Source organism: Martes martes (genome assembly GCF_963455335.1).
Source record: "Martes martes genome assembly, chromosome: 17".
Taxonomy (NCBI): domain Eukaryota; kingdom Metazoa; phylum Chordata; class Mammalia; order Carnivora; family Mustelidae; genus Martes; species Martes martes.
The window spans coordinates 31,759,764-31,777,621 of record NC_137905.1 but is presented as its reverse complement, the minus strand read 5'-3'; the positions used below and the strand labels follow the sequence as shown (position 1 = coordinate 31,777,621).

At 51.9% G+C, this 17,858-nt stretch overlaps 1 long non-coding RNA gene across 1 annotated transcript; it reads left to right on the top strand.

Moving 5' to 3' along the window:
• Positions 1–112: 112 nt before the first annotated feature.
• LOC308358899 lies at positions 113–16,462 on the top strand. Its single transcript, XR_013968352.1, has 3 exons — positions 113–227; positions 13,692–13,925; positions 14,570–16,462. It is a non-coding gene; the product is annotated as an uncharacterized lncRNA (long non-coding RNA).
• Positions 16,463–17,858: the final 1,396 nt, after the last annotated feature.

The window sequence follows — 17,858 nt, the reverse complement described above, 5'->3', positions numbered from 1 at the left end:
TGAGTGTTTCTTCGTTTCTTTAAGAGCTACCAGAAAGCAGCCCACCCCCACCCCATAAAAAAAAAAAAATAAGCGAGTGGGGAAGAGCCAGCCCCACGCCGGTCCGCCTCCTGCCCGCGGCCCGGCCTCCCTCCCGCTCGCCGCCTGGCTCGGCGCTCCTTCGCCCCGAGTTCTCCATCCCCTGGATCGCGGGCTCGCGGGGGCGCGGAGAAGAGGACCGAGGAAAGGTTTGGGAACGTGATGGGTTTGGGGCTTTTGGAGGGGGGAGGGACAACTCTCCCGCCACCCGGATCCTTCTCAAAGGGCCCCGATCCTCCAGCCTCTCGTTGCTCCCTCGCTTCCCTTCTCTACCTCGGACATTCCCAGGACAATTAGGGCTGAAGTTTTCGGGAGAAGCAGCCCCGAGCCCGTGGGATAAGGGGCGGCCCGGCTCCGCCCAGGACCCCTCCGGACCTCCCCCCCGGCTGCCCCGGTTGGCTGCAGGGCGCGTCACTCCGCGGGGAGGCGGCGGCGGCGGTGGCGCCGCCGAGCCCGGGGCGGGCGGAGAGCAGGGACCGGCCTGGGATCCGAGTTCAGCTCCAGCCGGGGGGAGGGGAGGGGCCGCCGCTTACCCTGAACGCTGCAACCCGCCCCTGGCCTCGGGAGGCGCGGCCCAGGCCGGCCGGGCCGTGGGCAAAGCCAGTCCTCGGGACCCTTGGGCTCCCCGCCCTGGGGGGAGGGGACCGCGCCCCAAGCTCCTGGCAACCAGGTGGCCGTGCGGAGCGGGGAGTAGTAGGGGTGGGGGTGGGGGTGGGGGGACAGCTGTCTGGCCCGACAGAAGCTCGCCTCCGTCTCTCCGGCGCTTGCCGAGCGCGGCACCCAAACTTTTCGCACTAGCTCCATCTCCCCAGTCTGGGACGCAGCCTCCCTACCCGCGCCCCGGGGTCCTGAATCGGGAACGTGGGTCTTGCGCTCCCTCCGCTGGGCTCCGGCGACCGCGAACCTGAGGCTCAGTCCTCGGCTCAGCCTAGCTCTTTCCCCTCGCGCCTCGGGGTCTCCTCGCTCCAGGGTTCCCGAAGTCCTGCGCCCGAAGGACAAACTAAACTTCGCTTGAGGAATGGGGGAGGAGGGGGGGTGCAGATACACAATCCCTGCCCTATCTCGCTATCGGGAGAGGAGAGGGCTCATAAGGACGCCCCAATTCGGGAGCGCCCTTGAGTCTGGAGAGCACCACAGTCGGTTCGCGCGAAGTGGGCACCAATCTTTCGAGTAGAGTTTCGCGTGCTTGGGACCCTTACCGCTCTTCCCCAAATGACTCTTCTCTTTTATCTTCGTTGGTCTTTTTTTTTTTTTTTTTTTAAATTCCAAATCTTTTGTGTGCGGGTGCGGGTTAATGTTTCTGTGTTCCTCTTGGCGACTTTTTCCCCCCCACCTTGGTCTCACTTCTCCCTTCTTTCTTTATTCTCGTTCGCCCTTTCTTCACCTTTTCTCCCTCTTATTTTTCCTCTCTTCTGCCCTTGCTCGGTCCCTGACACGCACGCACACACACACTCCCTCTCCACCTCGCTCTCCCTTTCTCCCCAGGTCCTGTTGGTTACAGTAGATTTTGATAAAAAGACAAACGAAGCTATCAGTGGGGCTGATGTTGAAGAATGAAGATAATAATGTTTCCATAGGTGGTGCTTCAAATGCCATTATTTCTCACTGAATATTTAAAGAGATCCCTCGGCAAAGATGGATCTGCGTGCTCCTGGGGTGCGAGAAGCTCACTTCCCCCAGACCCCCGGGAAAGTGTACAGTAGCACGTGCCAATCCCGCACCCCCACCCCCCGCCCACCCCTGCAAATTGTGGTCCTCGCACACAGCAGCCCGCACTATCCCAGGTACACTAACGTGCCGGTACATATGCAGTCGCACGCTCCTTTCTCCGAATGTGCCTGCATTTGGAGCCGCCCGCATCCGTCTCTAACACTCTTGGCTTCTTGCAAGTCCGGGCCTCCGGGTCACCGCGTGCTGCCAGGAACCGAGCCGAGCTGGCGATCCCGCAAACCCTTCTTCCCGGTGCGCGCCGCGTGCGCCACGGGAAGCTCCCGGAATAGCTTCACACGTGTTCGTTCCTTGCTCTATGTGTTATTAAGATGGGGGGGGGGGAGACTTCCCTCCTCCCAAACACCAAAACAAACAACCAAACGAAATGCACACGCAAAAACAGCTTCCCGATGTTTAATTAAAAATGGGCAAGCAGAGACGAATTAATTGGGGGGATCCAAACTTTAATAACTTTTTTCGTTCTTTTGCGTCCTCGACGGCTAGAGGCGGGCGTCTCGCTCTGGGAGCGGCGTCCCCCGCTAATTTCTTGTTTGTTTTCTTTCCCTCTGTGGCCGGGAGAGAGGAGAGGGGAGGGTGGAGGAGGGGGGATGGGAGGAGGGGGATGGTCGGAATGGCGGGGAGAGGAGAATTGGTCTTTATTGTTGATGGCAATACATCAATTACGGGCCATTGTCTGGGGCCCAAGTTCCGTGGTTCGCTGACGCGGGAGCTGCGATGTCAGGGCGCGGGTGAGGCTTCGCGTGCCGCGAGGCAAAGAAATAATTAAATTAATAAAAACGGAGACCGAGTGAGGGTTGATTTTTACTTTTGAGCGGGTCGAAAGAAGGCAGTGAGTGCGACCGAAGTGCCACAGCTGAAGCCCGTCCCCACGCCTTGCTCGCCCCAGTGACCTGCGCGCTTTATAGGGGGTCGCGCCGGCCCGGCCTAGGGTGGGGCAGCTGCTGGGGGAGCCCGGCGGACGCGGCTCCGACCAGCCGTTTCCACCAGAGGGCCTGGCACTTAGGGGCTTATCTACGCGAGGGAACGGGGGGTGGCCCGAAGTGAGGCTGCTGCTGCGCCAGGGTCGTGACCTCGTGGGCCAACGAGAACCGCACACGGAGGAGGCGTTTGGCGAGTTGTGTGAACTCACATTTGGGGGGCTCGCTGGCTGTGCTTCTCCTAATGCGTCTCCTCAGTATTCCCAAGACCTAGAGCGCCTTGTGGGGTTGGTGGACCGAAGGGCTGTGCCCCAAGGCCACGGGCCACTGCTGAGTTCCCAGCGAACGGGTTTTCCAGACTCTCCGCTTCATCCCAGATTCTGGGAAGGGGAGAGGGTGTTGGGCCTCCCCTTTCCAAGGGCCTGGCTCTCCCACCTGCAAAAATATCTCCTGCTGGCCCAGTCTGACCCCAGGTTTGGGATGGAGCCTGAAATGAGGCCTGGCCTGGGCCCGGGACCCTCCTCCTCTTTCCGCCCGCACTGGTTGGGCACCCCGGAACTGCGGGACCCCCCCCGCGCGCCCTGGCCGTGCCCCTGCTCCTTCAGCCGTAGGCCCCAGGCCCCGCGGGCCCCCGGGCCAAGGCTAGGAGGGCAGGAGAGGAGGTTTCGTTTTCTTGGGTTAAGGGAAAAAAAAAAAAAAAAACGGCGAAAGGGCGGCAGCAGTGCCCCGGGGGTGGGGGTGGAGGCCCGTCGATGGTCTCGGTATTATCGATGGGGAAACGTTTAGGGCAGGAGCCTGGAGATCAGGTTCCCAGTCCTTCATGTACCGGGAGGTGGGAGGGACGGAGTGGGGGCCACGGTGGTGATGGTGATGGTGGTGGTGGCGACCCGGATAATGGTGTGTGTGTGTTGGGATGGGGACGCCTGGACGCACCCGCATTAACCACTCCTGGGATTTACTTCTATTTCTCTGGTCTGAAAGTTTGGGGTGGAGGGGCAGAGAAAGGACTGACACAGTTACCCTAGCCCTTAGAACGCTCTGCTAGCGTGGGGGCTAGAGCAGTGGGAGGAGGGAGGCAGAGAAACTGACCCAAAGCAAAGACCAAACCCACCGTAGGCTCGGTTGTTTTCCACGCCCCGGGACTTCGCTTTCTCCGGGAGTTTCAGAAACTCCTTCCTTAACCGAACTGCGGGCGCTCAAATCCTAACCTTTCCTCGGCCGTGGGAGAGGCTTCGAACCTGAGGCCTCGGGGAGCGGGCTGGGGTGGGTACCCTCGGTCCCGGCGGAGTCGAAGCGGTGCGCACTCGGCTCCCTCGCTCCCGAGTTCCGGCGGCGAGAAGGCGCACTTTCAGGGGGACTCTAGCCGCTCAGAGCCAAGGGCTATCTCCAGACCGGCGCCGAATGCCGCGCGGGGACCAGGCGCCCCGGCGCCGGCTCAGGCGGGAAAGTCGGCCGTGGCGAGCGAAGGTCGGGCTTGGTAACCACCCGCACGTCTCCCAGCCAGAGGTTCCCTGCAGCCTGCCCGCGGCCAGCTTCATCTTACTTCCCTTGCAGGGCCATCCCCACGGCAGCATTTAGAAACTGACTTCGCCAGCGACTGCGAATGCCCGGGATTTTTTGCTTTGCGTCCACACGAAGCGTCTTGCACTTAAATTCGGTGCGCCCCGCATGCAACAGTGCCTCGCTAAGGGGTCTCTGGGTATAAAATTCCTCCCAAAGGAAATGTCTCGAGGTACCGAAAGTGGAAAAGACTAATCGAATTTATAAAAAGAAAACCTTTGCTTCCTTTTGGTTAAAATCCCACTGCGGTTTTCTCAGCGTGAAAAAAAAAAATTATCATCATGCAATAGAGTGTAGCTAATTCCTGGAACCTGGTAGCAGGATGTTCAGAGCGCCCAGCAGGGCTCACAGATTCTCATCTTTGAGCTCAGGAGGTAGGACTTTGGGATCCAGTGAAAAATGATGACTTCTTATGTCATCTGCTGGGAATGGGTGTGAAATCCGTGGAGCCCTGGGCTGTGTGTGCATTTGGGGGTGTGCCTGGGTGAGGGAGGGTCTGCCAGGAAACTCATTTTCATTCATATAGGAGATCCTCTCAAATGACCTCCCAGTGGTAACTCCTAGATCAACTCATTGAGGAAATCTCTTCTAACAATCTTAAAAAAAAAAAAAATTATACTCTGCCACCGTTCTGTAGCACAATGTCCCTCTTCAAAGAACAGAGCAACAGTTTCCAAAGAGACAGGCATCTTGGTTTTATGAAAAGCTTGCCTGCCTGGAGACCTTGCCTGGGGATGGTCCAAGTTCATGGAGGAAAGCACCCTTTGGTTTCTCTTTGGTAGACATCTGAAAGCAGACAACTCTGCTTTCAGAACCATCCTGGGGTCCTGGCTCTTGTCTGCCCCACAGCCTGGTGCGCAAGGCCTGTCACTGACATTACTGAGAATTTACAAACCCTGCAAATGTCAGCTGAGCTCTGACTTGCCCAGGGGATATTCCTCTGGGTTTCTCTGTGAGGGAGAGAGGTGTTTCTTCTCCGAGTTTGCAGTTTTGAGTCAGAATGGTAATTTTACCTCATCCCAACCAACTTCAACTTGTCCTTCTAGTGCAAGTTTGTTTTTTTCTTTCTTTCTTTCTTTTTTTTTTTTTTTTTTTGGTGCCCTATGTGTGATGAGTAAAAAGGGGTGGCGTGGAGGAAGCAAGTGGACAGCCCACCCTGCTCTTCTTTCCCCCTTTTCCAGCTTGATGAAGTGTCTTAATTTCTGTACTATAATTTCTTTCTCTGGGTTTTCATCCTTCTCTCTCTGGCCGCAGCAACAACACAGTTCTCTAAGACTTAATCCCCCATTTAAGGAGGGGTTTTAAATTTGAGAGACCTCCATTTCCCAATTCCAAACCCGGGTCTCCCTACTTTCTTGTGCCTTCCCCAAACAGGAGGAGTTATCTCCTAAATTGTAATCCTAAAGCCATCAACACCTGCACACTAAGGTCAGGAAATAGCCCCACTCTTTCTTTCCCTTCCCATTTGTAATTCTCTTTCTTTCCCGGCCTCTACTTTCTCATCCCAAGTCCCCTCCCCACCCCAGACCCTCTGACCTATTTTGTAGTAAAACCCAGTCCCCGAGAAGCCTTGCTTAGAACCTTTGCTCAGGCCCTTACAGATGCAACTTTTGCTTAGAACTTGGTCCCTGGACTCCCTGCGGCCTTTGCCCAGGGACCAAAGACAGGAAGCTGGTTCCAGATCTGTCTCCTTCTCCTGGGAGAGTTGGGGTGAAACCCTCATTTTCCAGGTTTGTTTTTATTTTCCTTTTCTTTCCTGGACCCCACAGCATCTCCCGTTTGGGAGAATAGTGCTGAGAAAGCTGGGCTTTTATCTCCATCTCCTTGACAGTGTCTTTTCTGCTGATCTCAAATGACTGTCCCTGGCCAGCTTTATTCACATGCCCTACCTGGGCATTGGAGTCAGGCTGCGGGAATTTACATCCTGGCTGTCACTGAACCGCGTCCTGGGAACACGGTCCTAGGTGCACACCCATGGAGTGGGTCAAATTAATATCACTACGCTCTCGTTTCCTGCTGCAGGAAAGGTAGCTCGCGGAGAGGAAGCACAGTGCTTCGAATCATCCAGCAAAGAGCTCACTCAGCCTTCTCCGAGCAGCGTGACCCCCGTATACCTCCAGCCGCTCCTTCCTCTGTTCCAGGGAGATAATCATAGTCCTGGTTTCGTAGAGCTCTTGAGGGTTAAAAGAGTTAATATGTATGAGGAGTTTAGAATAGTGGCTGGCATGTAATTAACATAATATAAGTGTTAACTGTTATTGTTACCACCCCACAGGTTGTTAGGATCAAATGCTGCAGGATGGTGAAAATATCGTTCCCCATTCACTCCATCATTCTATTCATTTACTCATTCACCCAGCGGCGTAACGTGCCAGGTGTGCGGGAGACCACGGAAACACGGCAACTCCTTTCCTTGCTTGCAGGCAGTTGATCAAAGAGTTTATTTCTTGGGCGTGTGTTTATTGCCTGGCTCAGTGTTGGGGGGTGAGTGGAACAGCATAGGAGCAAGGGTAAAAACAGTGCTTGATTTCAGGGCATTTCTAACTTTTTTTTTTTTTTTTAGTTTTTAATTATTTATCTTTTTTGCTAGCATTTTAACAGGAAGTCCTGAATAATACAGAAAATTGAAAGTAGAGCAGGTTGTGCACGAGCCCAAGCCTCATTGTGCACGTGGGCCAGAGACAGATCTTCTGCTTGCTTCTAGAAGGTTCCTGAGCACCAGTGACATGCAAGTAGCCTGTGGCTTAGGTGCCAGCCCATATTCACTTTGCTGTTTTATTTGGCTCACACATGTGTGTTTTGATTGTATGGACTCCTCTGGATTGAGCAGAAAACAAAACACAACAATAAAACAGGTGCTGCTTTGCTTTGGGCCCCTTGAAAGGTATAAAGTACTCACAGTGTTTACTTAGGCCTCCTGTTGCTGGCTTTTTTGCTTTCCATTTTTGTCCGATTATAAAAATGGAGCACAGGTTCAGTAACAGAGCACCCCGTAGCCTAAATCTAATGGTTGGGGTGGGAGATGCCATCAGCCCGTCCTGCCCTCCCAGGTGCATGTCCTTTGGCTCTGGAGGTGACCGGTCTGGCGGCTACTGTGCCCACCTCGTGATCGGTGTTATGACCACGTTGTGATCAAAGGTAATTTTATATTTACGGTCGGAATGCGGAGAGCTCTTATGAATACCCCTTCCCTCTGCTTTGAGATGAAAACCCTTTGTATGGCTAAGATCTAGAAAAAGAAGGAAAATCTGAGCAAAACACAACAGCAGCAACAAAACAGAACCAAACTAAACCAAAACAAAAAAACTCCCAAGCGGCACCCCCGTTTGGCAAAATGGGAAACGGTCAGGCGTGTAGGTTTTCAGGATCCTAACGGCGGCTTTGGGAAGCCTCTGACGGCAAACATAGCTTAAGACAGTCACAGATGTCAGCGACCGAGGGGGAGGTTTCTTTTTTCTCTGGCGTGGAGGGAACGGACTCGATTCAATCTGTCACTTGATGTCCTTCTCCTCAAAAATAGTGCCTGGGGGCCCTCGAGGGCTTTATTTAGAGGCTCTCAGGAGCTCGGCAGTATGTAAATTATGTGTGAGTGTCCTTCATAGTTCCCGGTGGTCACAATCGGGGACTTAAACATGATTTAACATTTCAGATGATTTGTGGGAGGTTTGGAGCCGGCCAGCAGTGGGGCTAGCCCAGGCTGGTTTTCTCACCAGTGCATTAAGTAGGTTTCCAAGTTTCAGCTGCTCCTTCTGTTCTCTTCCTAGCCTCTGAACTGATCTGTGAGTAGCTCCCAGTGTTGGTGGGTGGCCTCCCAAATGTCATTACTGTATCAAGGAGTTCTAAGACGTTTCAAAACGAAAGGTCTTAAAACTTTAAAAAACACAACTCAGTCTATAGTGTGACCCTTTGCCTGCCCATCCATCCATCCATCCATCCATCCATTCAGTTAACTAACATTTATTGAGCGCCTACTGTATGCCAGTCGGTATTTTAGGCATGAAAGATATAATTGTGAAAAATGGAGAGGATCTCTTTGGTTTCCTGGAGTCTACATTCTAATGAAGGGGATAGACATCAAAAAAAAAAAAAAGACTCAATAAATGCAGAGAATGATGAGTCCTTTAGAGAATATAACACTGTGTGATGTGATGGAGAATGCATGGGAGGAGGCACAGAGAGGAAGAGGAGGGGGATCAGGAAAGCCTCCAGGGAAGTGACCGTCACACTGAGATGAGAATGAGGGAAGGGTGTCAGCCATGCCACAATTTGGGGACGCAAGCATTCTGGGCCAAGGAAAGAGCAATTGCAAAGATCCTGAGAAGATAGTGGGCTCAGAAAAGTGTGCTCCTTTTTCTTCTTTTTCCTCTTCTCCTTGTTATTCTACTTCCAGGAGGATTTAAGAAATGAAATATCTTTTTTTTTTAAAAATTGGTCTTTTTTTTAGTCAAAAGGATAAAATAAGTTGTGAAGTAGCCATACAGTGGAATACTACGCAGCCATGAAAAGGAATTACATGCTGGTATTTGCAGTCATGTGGATAAATCTCAAAAGTATTATGCTGAGTGAAAGAAAGCAGAAACAAAGCCTCATTCCATTTATATTGCATTCTAGAAAATACAACCCAACCTATGGTGACAGAGAGCTAAGCTGTGGTTTAATGGTTGCCTGGGGGCCGAAGGGGAGGGAAGGAGAGGTTGTTGAGGCGTCTAGGGAAACTCATGAGGGTAAGAGATATGTTCGTTATCTTGATTGTAGTGATGGTTTCACAATGACATACATAATTCAAAACAGATCTGACTGTCTACCTCACATGTGTATGTGGTTCAGCACACTTCAATCTTTGCTCCACAATGTTGAAAAATTAGGTACCCCACTTTGGAAAACCTTGGAAATGGATGTAAAAGATAAGGAATTTTAAGAGAAAATGGAAGTTGCCACTGTCTTGTTTAAACATTTGAACCCAGAAAGTTCTTTGTGGCTCGGTTGCATTTGATCTGGGAACAAGTATTGGCTTGGGTGGGTATGGGACTAGGGTTGGCACTGAGCCATCTACCTTGACCCTGGAAGAAGCATCAAGTTTTCTTTGTGTTTTTGAGTCATAATGACTTTTTCTATTATTCTACCCAGAAGCAAAAAGGCCTTTGAATGTCAGGTGCTAATCTAGTCTTGGAATTAGAGGCTATATTGGTGTTGAGAGAGAAGTTTCCAGCCCCCAGCAGCTGGTGAATCCAGATAGAGTTCAGGGTCTGAAGCTGGACCAACACTGTTCACATTGACTTACAGTTTACTGGGACTGGAGGTTAGTCTGAAAGGCCATAGACCAGTTGTCATCTGAAGGGCCATCTTTAGTGAAGAACAAGGTTTTTTCCAATCTGCCATGGACCAACATTTTTGAAAATATAACACTAGAAAATATGAAAATATATTACTAGAAGAAGTTCTGAGAAAAAAATGGAATAGAAAACAGAATCACACAAAATGTAAGCTCAAAATTGTGTCGCGGATTCAGCAAATATAAATGATCTTGGCAAACTGTCAAAGTAGTTTCTTCTTTCTTTCTTTCTTTCTTTCTTTCTTTCTTTCTTTCTTTCTTTCTTTTTTTAAGATTGTATTTGTTTATTTGAGAGAGAGAGAGGGATAGATCACGGGCAGGGTAAGGGGCAGAAGGAGAGGGAGAAGCTGACACCCCAGTGAGCACAGAAGCCCAAGGTGGGGCTCAATCCCATGACCTTGAGATCATGACCTGAGTGGAAATCAAAAGTCAGATGCTCAACTGACTGAACCACCTAGGGACCTGGTCAAAGTAGTTTCTGGATGCTTGCTCTCCATTTCTCTAGTTACAGGGTTGCAGACAGACAGCAAACCAGACCAAGCACTGGCCTGCAGACCACAGTCTGAGAAACCTTGTGGTAGGTCAGAATCTCAGAACCCCAAAGCAGGTAGTGCCGTATAATATATTTGTTCCTCTCAGTGCTCGGGGCAGGTAGATGGGACCCAGGGCTCCCAGAGCTCCCCAGGGCCAGTTGCCTCTGGTCACAAAGACCTTCTTCATTTTATCACATGGGGATCCACAGATGTCACAGCTGTCTATGTGGAAAAAGCAAGGAAGTACCATAGACCAGCAGTTCTCACACTTTGGGGAGCGAAACAACTGGGAGGGAGGGGCAAGGGTCTGTGAGAAAATGCACACAGCAGTTCTAATTCAGTATCTGCACAGTGAGGACCAGGAATCTGCATTTTTTGTGGGTCTCCTTTTTATTTAAATTCAATTAATTACCATATAGCTTATTATTAGTTTCAGAGGTAGGGAAATCTGCATTTTTATCCATACCCTAGTTACACCGTAGTCAACCTTGAAATGCGTGTCCCAGAGACACACATTTCTCTCATTTTGAGAAACTCTCTTGCAAACACAGTGGAGGTGGGTCAGGAGTGGGTTTTTCTCTATCAGCATGTACTCAAGTCTCTCTACAAGCTAAACCGATGACCAGAAATTAAACCGAGAAATGCTTCCATTAGGGTTCTCAGCTTCAACAAGAGACAGTTTAATTTCCACAGAGAAATAACCTTTTAAGGGACTTGGGATGCTCGCAGATTCCTCAGGAGGGCGGGGGGGATCAGGCTCAGCCTCTCCAGGGTAGCCCCTGAAGAGACATGACTATCACCTCTGGAAGCCGTCCCACAGCTGACCCCGCAGAAGCTGGGCATAGAAGCTTCTGGGCATTGGCTATAGTTCCAACTGCTGTGACACCCTCAGCAGCCTGGGTCCTTCACAGGCCCGGGCTCCCGAGTCAAAGTCTTCAGCGAGGCGTTTGGTGGCTGTTGCCCAGCCCCAAAGGAGGCTGGGAATGTAGATGTCTGCCATTTTGAGCTTCCGTCTCAGAGAAGTCTAAGTCTCATGTGGTGGGGGGTTTCCTGAGGAGAACCAGACGGACGTCAGGTGTCTCTGTGACTTGTACAGCTCCACTCCTCCATCTGAGACGTTCATGGCGACCTTTTGGTTTTTCTGAGCATCACAGAAAGTTCACAGAATACATGCCCAAGATGGCGGCAAGCTTACATCAAACATCTAGGGCGGCAACTGCTCTTCTGTTGAGCTCCATCCTCTGCATTTGAATAGGGCCCCTTCCTAGGCCTAGTGGCTCAACCCAATCACTAAGAAGACTCATCATCACCATCAGCCCCCAGCTACCCCTCCCCCCACTGCCCCAGGAATGTTCTCGAGCAAAGGGAGGGAGAAGAGAACTGCCCTGTGTTGCATACTTGCCAGGACTCAGGCTTGGGGCTGAGCCCAGTACCCACATTAATTAGCTTCATGAATCCCCCCCGCCCAGGAACTCTGTGAAGCAGTGTCTACCTTTCCCATTTTACAGATGAGAAAATTGAGGCTCTGGAGTAATTTCTCTGGAATCACAGAGGTTTGGAACTGCGGGGGGCCTAGAACCGGGTCTCATGATAGCTTTATGAGAAGACAAAAACCAAACCAGGCAGAAGTAAGTGATAACAAAAGCAAATTTTTGAGTTTTAGGAAGGCCAGGCGAGGAGGGGACTTGGGGCAGGAGTTTGCAGTCTGCCACAGGGACACAGTCTGGACCTCCATCTCGATTTCAGATGACTGGAAGAGACACTTAGAGGGTGCAGCTTCATTAAAATCTCCAGAGCTGTGGTTGCTTTGTATTTTTTTATGGATGGTCTTTAAATGCCTTTGATTTAGAACTGATGGAGTTGAACAAAAAATTCACCCCCGTGAATTAAACCGTCTCTGATTCTAGATGAGTTCATGACGGAAGCCGGCAGTCAGGCTGAATAACACCCCCCAACCCCCCACCTCCGCCCCCGCCGGGCCCCTAGTCCTGCTTTTGGTATGATTCAGTGGTTAAGACAGGCAGAAACTTCTGTTTCTTCTTTTTTGCCCTGATGATTGTAGTTGAAAACTAGTATGGGTGTAGAAGAAAGAGCCAGCATTGAGGAATAGGATGTTGGAATGAAAATCCCTTGCCCTGGTTATGTGTAACATGACTGTCCCTGAGGCTCTTAAGCTGGTGGGGCTTCATTATCTTTCTTTGTAAATCGAGTGACTTCCTCCCTAGAGTCACCTGTGTGGGGTGGGGTGGGGGGGGGTTGTTGGTAAAAGGCCCTGACTACACATGGTAGGTGTTCAGTAAATATTTGTTGAATAAATGGGTCTGGAGAGAGCTGGGCTGTTGCCATCCATCTATGTACACTCTAAAATGCAAGCTAGGGGCGCCTGGGTGGCTCAGTGGGTTAAGCGTCTGCCTTTGGCTCAGGTCATGATCCCGGGGTCCTGGGACCGAGCTCCACATCGGGCTCCTTGCGCAGTTCAGAGGGAGTCTGCTTCTCCTTCTCCCTCTGCCTGCTGCTCCCCCTGCTTGTGCTTTCTCTCTCTGTCAAATAAATAAATAAAATCTTTAAAAAAAAAAAAAGAGCTTTACACGCATCAACTCATGTCTCACAAAACTCCTCTCTGCTACAGGCTCTTACTTTAAAAAACAAAGAAAAAATTTTAAAAAATATAATAAAATAAAATCCAGACAGATGCAGGGGGCCGGAAGGGCTTAGTGGGTTAAGCATCTGCTTTTGGCTCAGGTCATGATCTCCGGGTCCTGGGATCGAGTCCTGCATTGGTCTCCTTGTTCAGCGGGGGTCTTCTACTCCCTGTTCAGCCCTCTGACCCTCCCCACTGCTTATATGCTGTTTCTCTCACTCTCAAATAAATAAATAAAATCTTAAATAAATAAAATAAAATGCTAACAGATGCCAGCAAGCTGGTACTGTTGCTCCGGTCTCAGAATTTAGTGCCCTGAGAAGTCACTGGGGGATCTCATGAGCATGCAGGTTCTGAGTTGGAGGGTCAGGGGTGGGGCCCGAGATTCCAGATTTCTCCCAAGCTCCCAGGTGATGCGGATGCTGCTGGGCATGGGCCGCTCTGTGTAGTGAGGGTGTAAAGGAGGGCTTGGCCAATATAAAAGTCCAGCAAGGTGGGCATCGGGTGATGGGAAGGGGTCCACGGGGGCCAGTGATCTTCCGATAGGAGCATGGCTCAGTTCCCCAGCTCCTCCTGTGTCCCGAAATGTCCCTGGGCAGGCACTGCACGTGTGAAGGCAAAAAAACTCATGGCCTTTTGCTCCTGCAAGCGATGAGTGTGGCCTGGCCATGGTATCTGGTGCTTGCCGTATTTGGGGAAAATGTGGCTCTGGCTGCCCGTTACTCTGAGTCACCAGCACGAGGCACTAGCATTAATAACCACTAATCCTTGTTAGACACGGTGTGTGTTGAACAGCTGGTACGTGCCTGGCACATCACAGGCACTCTGGAAAAGGTAGCTGGTGATGATGATGATTGTTTATGAAATCCTTTTGCATCTCCCTGCAAATTCTCTTGCAGCTTAATGACATGGTTATTAGTTGTGTGGGCCCTGGAATGTTCATCTCCAGATCCTGGAGACGTCGGCGTCCAGGCTTTCTCCTGCCTCTACACCTTCACTAGAAGCAGTATCTCCTCCTCGGGGCAATTTTCACTGTCAGGGACGTTTGGCAGTGGCTGGAGACATTTTTGGTTGTCATGATGTACGCCAGACACACGGACGCTGCTAGAAAAATACAGAGGACTGTCCCCACGGTAAGTAGTGACAGGGTCCAAGCTGTCACGGTGCTGAGGTTGAGGAAACCCTAGTTCAAATGGTGCCCACTCCCACCTGTGACTGTTCTATAGGTTTCTAAGCTGACCGTGGAGTGGAGAAAAAAAAGTCTCATGTTTTTTTCCTGACTTTCAAGGCCAGTATCCTCTTAGTGATGTGGGTTCACACCAAGGCCAGGGGCAGCTTCCCTGTCATCCCACACCCTACCCCTCTGCCTTGTATGGGAAAGTTGCTGTGGGTCAGGTGATGTAGGTTTCCCATTCACGTGGAGAGAGGAAGGGAGCCAAGGGCCCCGGTGGCTGTGTGCCCGTGCCTTCTACTTCAGAACTAGACCCACAAGCTTTTTGGCCATGGCCCACCTCTCTCTGGCTGAGATCAGCAAGAGAAGCCTCCTGGGGGCAGTAGCGGGGGGGCATCGGGGGAGAAGCAAAATGCTCAGAGCCACCTTGGCTGCAACATCCAGACTTGGCTCCGCCCCTCCCCCAAAGACAGAAGAAGAGGAAGAAAAAAAGCATGCTAGATAACTCGGTTGGCAGAATAATGCCCTATCCTCTCCAAAAAAAGAGGAACGACTGACGAGGTGTGGCCTCCCTACTTGAATTTGCAATGCTTCTTGTCTTCCCAGGTCTCCGTGCCACGTCCCCTCCAGCCAGGAGCTCCTCCCCACCCTCCAGCAGCTGTCCCCGGGGCGGCTCGGCTCTCCTGACACAACATGCAGGAAGAAAATGTGGCGGAGGGGCGATCCCTGGGGCTGGCCCCACCGTTGTGCCAGGGAACCTGGGAAAAGCTTCTGTGGAGTACAAGGAAATGTTGATGGGGGAAAGTGGGACAGCAGGTGCCAGAAGCGTGGCGTGGTATATTCTGGAAACAGTTTCTTTGCTGCAAGCTTGGGCACGGGATGTTTATCAAAGAGGCAGAGACAGGCCCCACAATGGGACAGGCCTTGATTCTGTCTCGGGCCACCTTTGACTGCTTGTGATAGGTGCCCTCAGGGTCTTGCTTGAGAAATGACCACGCGGCAGGCACCTGTGGCCATGCAGCCTATCGATCGGCCGGGTTCCACCTCCCTGGAGTGAGGGAAGAGAAGTGAGAAAGGTGGGGTGGGGGTGGGGGACTGCCATACCCCACCCCCGGCTCTGTGGTACTGCGTGGGGCGGTCCCCGTGGTGACAGCGTACCTGACAGTCCTCACGGGGTCTCCCCTCCCACCGCCATTCTGTGCCCCCTGCAGAGACAAGCCAGATCCGCGTGCCCAGTGACCTTTCAGAAAGACACCTGCCTCCTTGGATTTGTTTTCTTCAGCAAAGTAATGAGGCTGTGATTCATTTTTCCATCACTGACACCTTGGGTCTGAAAACAATTAATCTGGGACAAAACACCTGAGAATCCCATTCACAAATCATCCCTTTTCGGGGGGCCCCCTGGTGCTGGGGTGTCAGGGGAGATTTGCACGCCTGAAGGCTGAAGGCCAAACGCCCAGAAAAAAGTGTATACCCAAGCCTCTGCCTTTGCGTGTGGGCCTGAACTGCCCCGGTCAATCCAGGTAGAATCACCGAAGGGTGTTTGTCTGGCATTGTGTGTAAGAGTTTATAATGTGCAAGAGACAGGATATGCCACCAACCCCAACCGGGGCGTAAAACCCATCTTCTGAGGAAGAACATGCAGGCACTTTAGCAGGTCTGTCTCTGGCTGTCTAGCCTGCAGAGAAAGGTCTGTTGAGAATAAGGCCGGCTGAAAGGAGTCAGAACTTGTGAGCATGTGTGTCGGTGGGGGAAGGAGGGGCTTTCCTGGCCATCTGGCTGAGGTAGAGATGAGCGGTAAAGGGCTGTTCCAAGCCACTCAATTTCTGTTAAGTCTCAGTCTGTTAACGGCAGTAATGGTACCAAGAAGGAGCCGATGGCCTGATGCATGGAAAATGGGTGACCCATCCCCAGCGTTTCATGATGGTTCCATAAGTGTTAGGAAGAGGAAGGAGATGCTATGCTGCTGTTGGAGGTGATGTTGTTGGCCACGACCACTTGCTGTCTGGAATGTACCCAATGACAAACGATAGTCGTAAGCCTATACCTGACTCACACCCCCGTCCGGTGAGAAGCTGGTTCGACCACTTCAGAGCGTGTCTGCTGGTAAAGAACCAAGGCCGAGCAGCCACGGAACGTGGCCGTGGGATGACTGTTTGAACTCCAGAGCTGGTCTTGACCTCTGCCTGCGAGCCCTGACCCTTCACAGCACTGACTTCTCCTGCTGTCTCTTGGCCTCTACGTGACGGCCGGCAAACCCTGGTGAAGGACGCTGCGTTGCCGAAATCGTTACTCCACACTCTTCTTTACTTGGTGTTGGCCTCTGGAGGGTCTGGGCCTTCACTCCGTTGTGTTCATCAAGTGTTGCCAATTCATGGTGAATATGGCAAGCGGGACACCCCAAGCAGCCAGAGGCTCCGTGTGGAGGGAAAGTTGCCAATTCGGCAACTAGGACTCTGTGTACCCTTTCCGGTCAATTAAAACCTTGTGTTTAACTCGGATCATCCCTTCCTGGGCCATCTGAGTTCGTAATAATCTCAACAGCTCCATGCGCTGAGCCAAACATTCACTGAAACCCTTTACAAGCGCGGTCTCAGTCATAGGCTTCACAGAGGACTTACAAAGAAGGCCCTTTTATATGGCAGCGTTCTTGGCTGCGAGCAACCGAGGCCGACTTGCTAGTCCAGAAGGACGGAGTTTACGGGAAGGGGACTGGGGCTTCCAGCGTGGCTGGCGAGCTGGAACCCAGGTTGTGGAAAGGGGCCTGGCCCCAGAGGGTCAGGCAGCAGGGGAGGGCTATTGCGTGGGCCGGCTCTGCTGACCAGTCCACCGAACTTCCAGTCCCCTCCGTGGCCCAGAGTCCTTCCATCTGGATACGCTGGGCTCACGTCAAGACCTGCCCTGTGGGCTGCCCAGCTGACTCGGTCAGGAGAGCATGTGACTCTCGATCTCAGGGTCGTGAGTTCTGGCCCCACCTTGGGGACAACTTAAAAAAAGCCCCAGGGGTGCCTGGGTGGCTCAGTGGGTTAAAGCCTCTGCCTTCGGCTCAGGTCATGATCCCAGGGTCCTGGGATCGAGCCCCGCATCAGGCTCTCTGCTCCGCAGGGAGCCTGCTTCCTCCTCTCGCTGCCTGCCTCTCTGCCTACTTGTGATCTCTGTCTGTCAAATAAATTAAAACAAACAAGCACACAAACAAAAAAACCAAACCTGCCATTTGGCTGGGTCGGGGGAGGAACAAAAGCTCTTCTCTTTTAGGCAATAGTAAAGCCAGACAGGCTCCATCTTCCACCAGTAGGACACCCTCCTGGGGGATCCCCGAAAGGAGTTTTGAATGTTGGGTGGGGGGGCTGGATTGTACATAGCTCCAGGGGGCAAATAACCACTCCAGGAACATTAATGGCCCCATAGTACAGATGTATAGACTGAGGCCCAGAGGCTGGGCAAATCGCCCAGTTGACACAGGCATCGAGTGGAAGAGCTGGGGTTTGTACTCAGAATTCTCACACCCCAGACACTCAGCTTTTCACCAGCCAGTGCCTCTGCCTTTCCCGAGGGACTTCCTTTCATCGGCTGGGATGAGCGCAGGGCTGACTGTTAGTATGATAACTCTACTCAGACCGATGTAACAGTAAGGAAACGTGTTTGGTCCCCGGTGGGGAAAGTGAGAGTGCACTGTCATAGCCTCACTCTCTAAAGGACATGACAGAGCTCTCAGAAGCCTCTGGCCAACCTCTCATGGAGTCTCCTGGATTAGAAGTGGGTCACGTGACCGCTGTTAAACCACATGCTTCAACGTGATTAACCCAAGAGCTGTCCCTGGAGGTGGTGTCAAGCCCCAAACTCCATGGCCTTTCTGAGATAACAGAAGGGGACACACAGATATTAGGGAGCTGAC